Source organism: Triticum dicoccoides, chromosome 5B (genome assembly GCF_002162155.2).
Source record: "Triticum dicoccoides isolate Atlit2015 ecotype Zavitan chromosome 5B, WEW_v2.0, whole genome shotgun sequence".
NCBI lineage: Eukaryota > Viridiplantae > Streptophyta > Magnoliopsida > Poales > Poaceae > Triticum > Triticum dicoccoides.
The window spans coordinates 551,710,024-551,722,601 of record NC_041389.1 but is presented as its reverse complement, the minus strand read 5'-3'; positions in this window follow the sequence as shown (position 1 = coordinate 551,722,601).

Sequence of the window (12,578 nt, the reverse complement as noted above, 5' to 3'; positions counted from 1 at the left end):
GCCCCTATCTTATGACATGTGAATTTCGCGGTGTAAAATCACGTTTAAAGCGCTAACGGGTTTCAACCAAGTATGCGCTGAGAGAGAACGCAACTTGGGTTTCCTTTTGGACCTTGTGACATATGTGTATCTGGCAATTTAAATTCATGATTTGGCCGAGAAAATGAATTTTGATGAATCACATATGCATTGTTGTCGGTGTGTCCTAGCAATTGAGCGTATTTTTTGCCGAGTAAAAAAAAGATTTCTTTGGTAACCTTGTAGTGGGGTATTGCACAATATTGAATTCATGCACCAGCCAACTCATAGACGTGGGATCGATGGTCTTGAACTCAAGACCTCTTGGCTCGGATATCATATTGAATTCATGCACCAGCCAACTCATCCAAAAGTCCGAACTGATGGAGGGAGGCGGACAATATATTTCAACACACAATCCTAGACCTAGGCATGGACAATCCGGCCGAAAGCCCGACATCCGGGCCAGGCTCAGGCTCAACTTTTTCGCCTGAAGCCTGGCCTGAAATCTCTAAAATAAGCCCGAACAAGGCATAAATCATTATTTTATTAGAAATGTAGGCATAATATATATTTTAAATATCCTAGAAATCATTATGTTGATAAAGAATGGCATTGTTCATGTGTTTCAGGACAGGTCGGTCCGGGCCCGGGCTTGAGATTTTGAGGTCGGGCTTTACAAAGCCAGGCCTAGAGAATTGCCAGGTTTACACAATCCTTTAGGGCTTCTTTGGATCACAGGATTAGAAAACAAAGGAATTCAAAAAACACAGGAATTTGACGGGATTGTAGGTGCAAAACAGAGGATTACAAAATAGAGGAAAACTACAAGAATGGTCATTTGGATGGAACACAGGAAAAACACAGGAAAAGTGCCTCGATCCTACGCGAATCAGTGTAAAAAAGAGGTTATAGTGGATGTTGAAATTCCTATAGGATTGAGGTGTAGGAATGCATCCATAGGAATTTTGGAGGTGTGGTTCCTTTGATCCAAAGGGCTTTTTTAGGAAAAAATCCAATGGATTGGAATCCTCCAATATTCCTATGAAAATCCTTCAATCCAAAGAGGCCCTCAACTTCCACCAATATAATTCTTTAACATGCTACATCTGCACATCTAGTGTTTTCACCAAGGCACTGATGTAAGGAAATCCCCTACACCTTCCCCATTTGTCCACCCGGACAGGACACGGTCTAGACAAAAAAATGCCACACAAAAAGGGTTCTACGGAACTCCCCCGCATGTATGGGCGGGGCTTTTCGGTTCCCCCATTTTCATTCCAAATATATACCACTTAATTTTCTGAATTGTTAATCACTGAATTCCTTTTATTTGTCATATGAGGTCAATCATTATTAGAAAAATAATAATGTGATTTTCTAATCCTACATGAATATATGAGACATTTTCTAATCTGTTCCAAAATACGCGAGGTTCTATGTTTGTTCGAAGTAATACGTCTCTAAGCTTGACCATTTTAGAAAGAAAGCCGCCCATATCTACAACATCATGAATGTAAATGGAGCTAATTTGGTGTTGTAGATGTTGGTTTATTTTATACGAAATTGGTCAAACTTTAAAAAGTTTGACTTAGGACAAACATGAGTATTTTACAGAGGGGGTACCGAAATGGTTTTAATTGTCAAAAAAGGTAGGCTTTCACCTTCAGAAGCATACTTCATGGGAGGGACCTGCTCTTGGAGGGACTCATCTGGAGAGTTGGGGATGGAACGTCAATCAAAGTGCACCATGACAATTGGATACCAAGGAGTGGAAGTTTAAGGCCACTGGGCCAAACTTATAGCCAAGGGATAAATCGGGTGTGCGACCTGCTAGCAGCGAATGACTCTGTTTGGGACGTAGAAAAGGTACTTGAAATGTTCTCCCCGGACGATGCTGAAGAGATACTCCGGATTCCTATCGGGGGGCAAAATGTGGATGATTATCTGGCCTGGAACTACAGCAAAAATGGTGTCTTTACTGTACGGTCGGCCTACCATCTGCGTATGCAACAGAAGCGACTCAAAGCTGGCCGGCCGAAAACATCATCGGCGGTGCATAGGGATGAAAACGGAGCGGAAACGGACAGAACTGAGTGCTATCATATTTGTTTTCACATTTCTTTGCAGAAGCGGAAACGAATACAGAAACCCCGGAAATGAATACGGAAACAGATACTACCGGAAACGGACACGGAGCAAATACAAAGTGGATACGGAAATAGAAATAGGCATTGATCGGAACTTAAAACCCCCTTGAATCATAGAGAAATACACACGAAAACAAACAAATTTAATGAGTTGTTAACATGGCTACAAAATAATATCATTATGTTAGCAACTTAGCATAGTATTGTAGTAGTACCGGACAATTGCGTATAGGGTCAAGCTGAGTACATGTGTGGTAGTAGGAGTTGGGCCTTAGATCCATTCTACTAACTGTGTCATTGTGTTCTCTTTGGTAGTTGGGCTACAAAGCAACAATAGGTCTATAGTAAAAACAGAAATTCCATATTCACATAAACGGAAAGTTCCATTTCCATGCATGTTCCACCGGAAAACACCATTCTGTTTTTGTTTCCGTTTCCGCATAAAAAATTCCATTTCCACTTCCGTTTTGCAAATTTCCGTTTCCGTTTTCATATTTTCTCTCCGTTTCCATTTTTCCTCCGGAAAAACGGAAAGTTTCCACTCCATTTTCATCTCTAGCGGTGTAGGAGCACAAGTCATGGATGAATCTATGGGACACTGTCGCGCCAGGGAAGGTTAAGATTCATATGTGGCGGCTGATATGTAATGGCTTGGCGGTGGGGATGGAACTCCGTCGCAGGAAGATCAAGGATGGTGTGTTCTGCGTGGCATGCGGCAGAGAAGAATCCATCTTTCACAGGTTCTGGGGGTGTTCTCACTCACTGAAATTCTGGAAGATTATGCATTCGGAATTGGGGGTACCGGTGGCGATCCCACCGGAGTCAGTTAGTCCTCAGAGTGCATTATCAAGGTGGCTCCTGTCTTGGCTTGCCGTGGCGACGGACGATGAGAGGGCAGTCATGGCTCAGGGGGTGTATGCGCTCTGGTTGGCACGGAACAACGCAAGAGACGGGCAGAGAATAGAAGAAGCAGAGGCGATTGCCAGGAGAGTGTTCCACCTGATGGGCGAGTGGCAAGCTGTTCATGGCCGCAAGAGCAAACAATCTAACCCAGCACCATGCGAGAAATGGAATCCGCCTGAGGAGGGATGGGTGAAAGCTAATGTCGATGCTGCTATTTCTAGAATAGGAGAGGTGGGTGGTGCGGGCATTGTGTTACGAAACCAAGAAGGTGCCTTCCTGGGCGGTGCATGTCAAATCTTTCCACGATGCCAGGAGCCAGCAATAGCGGAACTTAGTGCATGTAGGAGGGCTGTGCAATTGGCCATTGAGCAGAATATACACAACCTGCATGTAGAGATGGATTGCCGTGAGGTCGTCTGCAAGCTTCAGAGTAAGGAAAAGGACCTGTCATTGATGGGGCCAGTCATTGAAGAAGTGAAGCAGATGCTGGGCACGCGGGGACAATGGAGGGTTACTTGGGCTCGACGATCTGCAAATAAAGCGGCACATCTGTTAGCTAGGGAGAGTGTCGCCAATAATTTATGTATGGTTTGGTGACAATCTCCTCCTGACTGTATCTTGAGTGTTATCTCGGACGAAATCCCTGCGTGGGACGGTTAAATAAAGTTTCAAGTAAGTTTAAAAAAAAAGGTAGGCTTTGGTTATGCTTAAAACTTGTGCCGCAAGAAATGTTTGTACTGCCTCATCGACCACTTTCCACACACCAATTGTGAATCCTTGGTAGTTAGGCCCAACACGCAGTTCTTTATTATAAATTCAAGATTTTTGCATGGTGGTTGCGCACAACACATGTGCATGCATGTGTTCACCAACCTATGCCCCGCGCGCGCAATTCTTTATGCCCATCGGGTTGTCGGTGCATTTGCAACGAGTTATTAAAAGGCCTTGCAAATCGCTTGAACGCCGGAGTGCTTTTTGATATTCTCTGTTGTGTGACAAAACGATCGCCGTGACGGAGCACGAGTGTCACATCAAGTTTAAAAGGCCTTTTTTGATATTAAAAGGCCTTGCAAATCGCTTGCAAATCGGGTTGTTGGGGAATGTTCTCTTCTCTAGTCGGCAGAGCACGCGGTCACATCGCAAGGTCCGATTCGAATTCGACGGCGAGAAGCGAACTCCTGTGAGTCGAGCAGGCAGCAAATTAAGCATGCGTGCGTGTACACTCACCTGCATCCTCCTCTGCTGTCACCGGCAGCAGAAGGACTCCGCTCGTCCGGCTGCACACACCGCACCGGAGCACCCTCCCCCTCGGCCGCCGGCGTTCCCCTATGCAATGCCCCCCTCCGACCCCGATGCCGATGCCGACGCCGACGCCGACGCCCGGCCGGATCACGCCCGAAGCCGGCCCGTCACTGGGAGCAGCAGTCCAGCAGCTCATCCTGCTCATGTGCCCACAGAACGTCTTCTACTAGTTTCCTTTTTTTCCTCACCGACATTTATATACGTGTGACAAGTGTGACGTGCAGTGCGCGCGTCAACGTGGACAACTAACTGCAGCTGCTTTCTGATGCACACGTGAGCCCGTTGGCGCGGCGGCACAGCTGAACGGAGGTGCGTACGAGTAGCGTGTCCGTCGCGAAAAAGAAAAAGGAAAAGCACGGGCGGCTTGTCCCGGAAGCGGAAGGAAGCCACCGTGCGTTTCTGTGCGCACCGGACCATGCGCGCGCGCTAATGGCCGGCGGAAAGTGTGCTTTCTGCTGGCCGAACCTGCCGATGTGGTTGAGTGGACGGCATCTTATCACTTGTACGTACTTCCGAGAAAGATTAGATTTTTTTTTAAACAGAGAAAGATTAGATTCCCGTGGTATGTTTGGGGAAAACAATGGACAAAAGGTGCCTAGTGCTAACTCTTACGTGTCGAACATGTTTCTACTTTCTTTGGGTGCTGACGTGCTGTCAAGTTGGCGTCGTTCTGGTTCCAAGATTCAATTCACCATGGCTTCTAGCACCTTCGTCGTGCATGCCGCAACAACATGTAGCTTGGAGTGAAATGGATAAAACCGTCCGGAAATGCAAAAAAAAAAAAAAAACACCACAATACGAATTGTGCTCACATATACACGCACATACGCTTAACCCATGCACATACATCCTACCCCTATGAGCACCTTCGAGATACTGAGCCGGCGCAACATCTTGAGATTAACAAAGTTGTCACAAACACTTTCTTAGTCAATGGGAGCGTGTCCTCGCACTAAACGCACATAGCCGGAAGGCCGGAAATAAATCCAGAAAAATGCGACCATGTGTGCCATGTCAAAGACTTGATTTTGGTGGATTGCTTACACCACAAGGATCCTAACCATCTTAACTACGCTTAGTTCGCACCGCATGCTACTGCTGACAATGGCAACAAAACACCGACTAAAGTTTGAACCTCGTTTCGACGTGGCAAAGTGGACACATGGTAAGAGAGGTTATGGTGCGACCAATGGTTGTTAACAGCTCGGTCGGAGGCGCATGCTTGACTAGATCCCGACAGCGCGTGGTCTCACTCTCTTCCCTCTCGCTCTCATTCCCTCGCGATTCCTCTCCTCTCTCACATGGCGGCGGCAGTACACGAAGGCGGCGGCGGAGGGGGCACAACATCTGACGGCAACGACAACAAGGTAGGGCGACGAGGACGACTGCCACGACAACAACATGTTTCATTATCGCCACTGCCGGAGCATGCGAAACTTGCCCGCGGGGTGATCGATGTCGGTGTCAAAACCGGCCGATCTCGGGTAGGAGGTCCCGAACTATGCTTCTGAGAATCGAAGGTAACAGGAGACAAAGGGGACACGATGTTTACCAAGGTTCAGGCCCTCTTAATGGAGGTAATACCCGACTTCCTGCTTGATTGACTTTGATGAGTATAGGGGTAACAAGAGTCGATCTACCTCGAGATCATAATGGATAAACCCTAGCTGTCTAGCCTATGTGAATTCTGATAGCCTCTACGGACTAAACCCTCCGGTTTAATAGACACCGGAGGGGCCTAGGGTTGTACAGGGTCGGTTTACAGAGGAAGGAAACTACACATCCGGACGCCAATCTTGCCATCCACGCAAAGGAGAGTCCCATCCGGACACGGGGAAAGGCCTTCTGCCTTGTATCTTCACGGCCCATCAGTCCGGCCCATGTTACATAGCCCGGACACCCGAGGACCCCTTAATCCAGGACTCCCTCAATCGACACCTCAACGGGCAGCCTTGATTGGACCACTGGAATTAGACGCGTTGAGTGACTTATCTTTCCCTACATCTCTGTTAATTTTGGAATTACGTTTGGACCTAGGATTTGGGGATTAGGGCTGGTGTTGATTTGGAGATTTAGGTTTAAAACATTGCTGATACAATGTATTCAATGTTGTACTGCAGTCTTCATATAGTGGAGTGCACTGTTTTAGTTCATATATTAGTTTGAATTAGTCTGAATGTGACACATATCCAAGATATTATGGAATAATTATAAATTGAATATTAATTAAATCACTACTCTTAATTATTTCTTTGTACTTGTTAGTTGAATAATATTATCCTTTGGATGTGTAGTTTGGATGAGGATGCCATTTGAGATGTGAGGTCACAATTTTACGGTGGAGACAACCTAGACAAGACAATGTGCAACTCTGACATTTCATACATTAATTTGTTAGCTATTATGGATGTAGAGGGCTTTGGAAGAAAAGATTTCCTCATTATGTTAGGGGTGAGGGAAATGACATAGTGATGACCCACAAGTATAGGGAATTAATCATAGTCCTTTTGATAAGTAAGAGTGTCGAACCCAACGAGGAACAGAAGGAAAAACGGGTTTCAGTAATGTATTCCCTGCAATTGCTAAAAGTAGTAGTAATGTGCAGTTTGATAGCAAGATAATTCATAACAAGTAGCAAGTGACAATAGTAACAAAGTGCAGCAAAGTGGCTCAATCCTTTTTATAGCAAAGGGCAAGCCTAGGGTACTTCTTATACTCACAAAAACATTCTCGAGAACACATGGAAATTCTCGTTTAGTCATGTTCATTATGTTTAGTTGATTCACGTTCACTACTTTGATAATTTGATATGTGGGTGGACCAGTGCTATGGTGTTGTTCTTACTTGAACAAGCAACCCACTTATGATTATCCCCTCTCACAAGCATCTGCAATTACGAAAGAAGAATTAAGATATATCTAACCATAGCATGAAACATATGGATCCAAATCAGCCCCTTACAGAACAGTGCATGAACTAGGGTTTAAGCTTCTGTCACTCTCGCAACCCGTCATTTACTTACTACTCCCCAATGCCTCCCCTTAGGCCCAAGTATGGTGAAGTGTCATGTACTCGACGTTCACATAACACCACTAGAGGAAGAACTGTTGGGGAACGTAGTAATTTCAAAAAAATTCCTACGCACACGCAATATCATGGTGATGATATAGCAAAGAGAGGGGAGAGTGTTGTCTACGTACCCTCGTAGACCGAAGCGGAAGCGTTGACGCAACGTAGAGGAAGTAGTCGTACGTCTTCCCGTTCCAACCGATCCAAGCACCGTTACTCCGGCACCTCCGAGTTCTTAACACACGTACAGCTCGATGATGCACCCCGGGCTCCGATCCAGCAAAGCTTTGGGGAGGAGTTCCGTCAGCACGACGGCGTGGTGACGAACTTGATGTTCAACCGTCGCAGGGCTTCGCCTAAGCACCGCTACAATATGACCGAGGTGTAATATCGTGGAGGGGGACACCGCACACAGCTAAGGAACGATCACGAAGATCAACTTGTGTCTATGGGGTGCCCCCTGCCCCCGTATATAAAGGAGTGGAGGAGGGGAGGGCCAGCCCTCTCTATGGCGCGCCCTAGGGGAGTCCTACTCCCACCGGGAGTAGGATTCCCCCTTTCCTAGTCCAACTAGGAGTCCTTCCATGTAGTAGGAGTAGGAGACAAGGAAGGGGAAGAGAGAAGGGAAGGAAGGAGGGGGTGCGGCCCCTCCCCCTAGTCCAATTCGGACTAGGCCATGGGGGGGAGGGGGCGCAGCCTGCCCTAGGCAGCCCCTCTCTCTTTCCCGTATGGCCCAATAAGGCCCAATACTTCTCCCCGGCGAATTCCCGCAACTCTCCGGTACTCCGATAAATACCCGAATCACTCGGAACCTTTCCGAACTCCGAATATAGTCGTCCAATATATCGATCTTTACGTCTCAACCATTTCGAGACTCCTCGTCATGTCCCCGATCTCATCCGGGACTCCGAACTCCTTCGGTACATCAAAACTCATAAACTCATAATATAACTGTCATCGAAACCTTAAGCGTGCGGACCCTACGGTTCGAGAACAGTGTAGACATGACCGATACACGTCTCCGGTCAATAACCAATAGCGGGACCTGGATGCCCATATTGGTTCCTACATATTCTACGAAGATCTTTATCGGTCAGACCGCATAACAACATACGTTGTTCCCTTTGTCATCGGTATGTTACTTGCCCGAGATTCGATCGTCGGTATCCAATACCTAGTTCAATCTCGTTACCGGCAAGTCTCTTTACACGTTCTGTAATACATCATCTCGCAACTAACTCATTAGTTGCAATGCTTGCAAGGCTTAAGTGATGTGCATTACCGAGAGGGCCCAAAGATACCTCTCCGACATTCGGAGTGACAAATCCTAATCTCGAAATACGCCAACCCAACAAGTACCTTCGGTGACACCTGTAGAGCACCTTTATAATCACCCAGTTACGTTGTGACGTTTGGTAGCACACAAAGTGTTGCTCCGGTAAACGGGAGTTGCATAATCTCATAGTCATAGGAACATGTATAAGTCATGAAGAAAGCAATAGCAACATACTAAACGATCGGGTGCTAAGCTAACGGAATGGGTCATGTCAATCAGATCATTCAACTAATAATGTGACCTCGTTAATCAAATAACAACTCCTTGTTCATGGTTAGGAAACATAACCATCTTTGATTAACAAGCTAGTCAAGTAGAGGCATACTAGTGACACTCTGTTTGTCTATATATTCACACATGTATTATGTTTCCGGTTAATACAATTCTAGCATGAATAATAAACATTTATCATGATATAAGGAAATAAATAATAACTTTATTATTGCCTCTAAGGCATATTTCCTTCAGTCTCCCATTTGCAGTAGACTCAATAATCTAGTTCACATCACCATGTGATTTAACAGCAATAGTTCACATCACCATGTGATTAACACCCATAGTTCACATCGATATGTGATCAACACCCAAAGGGTTTACTAGAGTCAGTAATCTAGTTCACATCGCTATGTGATTAACACCCAAAGAGTACTAAGGTGTGATCATGTTTTGCTTGTGAGATAATTTTAGTCAACGGGTCTGTCACATTCAGATCCGTAAGTATTTTGCAAATTTCTATGTCTACAATGCTATGCACGGAGCTACTTTAGCTAATTGCTCCCACTTTCAATATGTATCCAGATTGAGACTTAGAGTCATCTGGATTAGTGGCAAAACTTTCATCGACATAACCCTTTACGACGAACCTTTTGTCACCTCCGTAATCGAGAAGCATATCCTTATTCCACTAAGGATAATTTTGACCGCTGTCCAGTGATCTACTCCTAGATCACTATTGTACTCCCTTGCCAAAATCAGTGTAGGGTATACAATAGATCTGGTACACAGCATGGCATACTTTTATAGAACCTATGGCCAAGGTATAGGGAATGACTTTCATTCTCTTTCTATCTTCTGCCGTGGTCGGGCTTTGAGTCTTACTCAATTGCACACCTTGTAACACAGGAAAGAACTCTTTCTTTGACTGTTCCATTTTGAACTACTTCAAAATCTTGTCAAGGTATTTACTCATTGAAAAAGCTTATCAAGCGTCTTGATCTATCTCTATAGATCTTGATGCTCAATATGTAAGCAGCTTTACCGAGGTCCTTCTTGGAAAAACTCCTTTCAAATACTCCTTTATGCTTTACAGAATAATTCTACATTATTTCCGATCAACAATAATGTCATTCACATATATTTATCAGAAATGTTGTATTGCTCCCACTCACTTTCTTGTAAATACAGGCTTCACCGCAAGTCTGTACAAAACTATATGCTTTGATCAACTTATCAAAGCGTATATTCCAACTCCGAGATGCTTGCACCAGTCCATAGATGGATAGCTGGAGTTTGCATATTTTGTTAGTACCTTTAGGATTGACAAAACCTTCTGGTTGCATCATATACAACTCTTCTTTTTAAGAAAACCATTAAGGAATCCAGTTTTGACATCCATTTGCCAGATTTCATAAAATGTGGCAATTGCTAACTTGATTCGGACAGCCTTTAAGCCTCGCTACAGTTGAGAAAATCTCATTGTAGTCAACACCTTGAACTTGTCAAAAACCTTTTGTGACAAGTCGAGCTTTGTAGATAGTAACACTACTATCAACGTCCGTCTTCCTCTTGAAGATCCATTTATACAATATGGATTGCCGATCATTGGGCAACTCCACCAAAGTCCACACTTTGTTCTCATACATGGATCCCATCTTAGATTTCATGGCCTTAAGCCATTTTGTGGAATCTGGGCTCATCATCGCTTCCTCATAGTTCGTAGGTTCATCATGGTCTAGTAACATAACTTCCAGAACAGGATTACCGTACCACTCTGGTGCGGACCGTACTCTGGAAGACCTACGAGGTTCTGTAGTAACTTGATCTGAAGTTTCATGATCATCATCATTAGCTTCCTCACTAATTGGTGTAGAAATCACTGGAACTGATTTCAGTGATGAACAATTTTCCAATTTGGGAGAAGGTACAGTTACCTCATCAAGTTCTACTTTTCTCCCACTCACTTCTTTCGAGAGAAACTCCTTCTCTAGAAAGGATCCATTTTTAGCAACGAATATCTTGCCTTCGGATCTGTGATAGAAGGTGTACCCAACAATTTCCTTTGGGTATTCTATGAAGACACACTTCTCCGATTTGGGTTCGAGCTTATCAGGATGAAACTTTTTCACATAAGCATCACAACACCAAACTTTAAGAAACGACAACTTGGGTTTCTTGCTAAACCACAGTTCATATGGTGTCGTCTCAACGGATTTAGATGATGCCCTTTTAACGTGAATGCAGCTGTCTCTAATGCATAACCAAAAACAATAGTGGTAAATCAGTAAGAGACATCATAGATCGCACTATATCTAATAAAGTGCGGTTACGATGTTTGGACACACCATAACGTTGTGGTGTTCCAGGTGGCGTGAGCTATGAAACTATTCCACATTGTTTTAATTGAAGACCAAACTCGTAACTCAAATATTCGTCTCCGTGATCAGATCACAGAAACTTTATTTTCTTGTTACGATGATTTTTCCACTTCACTCTGAAATTCTTTGAACCTTTCAACTATTTCAGACTTATGTTTCATCAAGTAGATATACCCATATCTGCTCAAATCATCTTGTGAAGGTCAGAAAATAACGATACTTGCCACGAGCATCAACACTCATTGGATCGCATACATCGGTATGTATTATTTCCAATAAGTCAGTAGCTTGTTCCATTGTTCCGGAGAATGGAGTTTTAGTCATCTTGCCCAAAAGGCACGGTTCGCAAGCATCAAATGATTCATAACCAAGTGATTCCGAAAATCCATCTTTATGGAGTTTCTTCATGCGCTTTACACCGGTATGACCCAAACGACAGTGCCACAAATAGGTTGCACTATCATTATTAACTTTGCATCTTTTGGCATCAATATTATGAATATGTGTATCACTACGATCGAGATCCAACAAACTATTTTCATTGGGTGAATAACCATTGAAGGTTTTATTCATGTAAACAGAATAACAATTATTCTTAAACTTCAAATGAATAACCGTATCGCAATAAACATGATCAAATCATATTCATGCTCAACGCAAACGCCAAATAACATTTATTTAGGTTTAACACTAATCCCGAAAGTATAGGGAGTGTGCGATGATGATAATATCAATCTTGGAACTACTTCCAACACTCATCGTCACTTCCCCTTCAACTAGTCTTTGTTTATTCTATAACTCCTGTTTCGAGTTACTAATCTTAGCAACCGAACAAGTATCAAATACTCAGGGGCTACTATAAACACTAATAAGGCACACATCAAGAACCTGTATATCAAATATACCTTTTTTCACTTTGCCATCCTTCTTATCCACCAAATGTTCAGGGCATTTCCGCTTCCAGTGACCATTTCCTTTGCAGTGTAAGCACTCAGTTTCAGGCTATGGTCTAGCTTTGGGCTTCTTCGCAGGAGTGACAACTTGCTTGTCTTTCCACTTGAAGTTCCCTTTCTTTCCCTTTGCCCTTCTCTTGAAACTAGCAGTCTTGTCAATCATCAACACTTGATGCTCCTTTTTGATTTATACCTTCGTCGATTTCATCATCACGAAGAGCTCAGGAATCATTTTTGTCATCCCTTGCATACT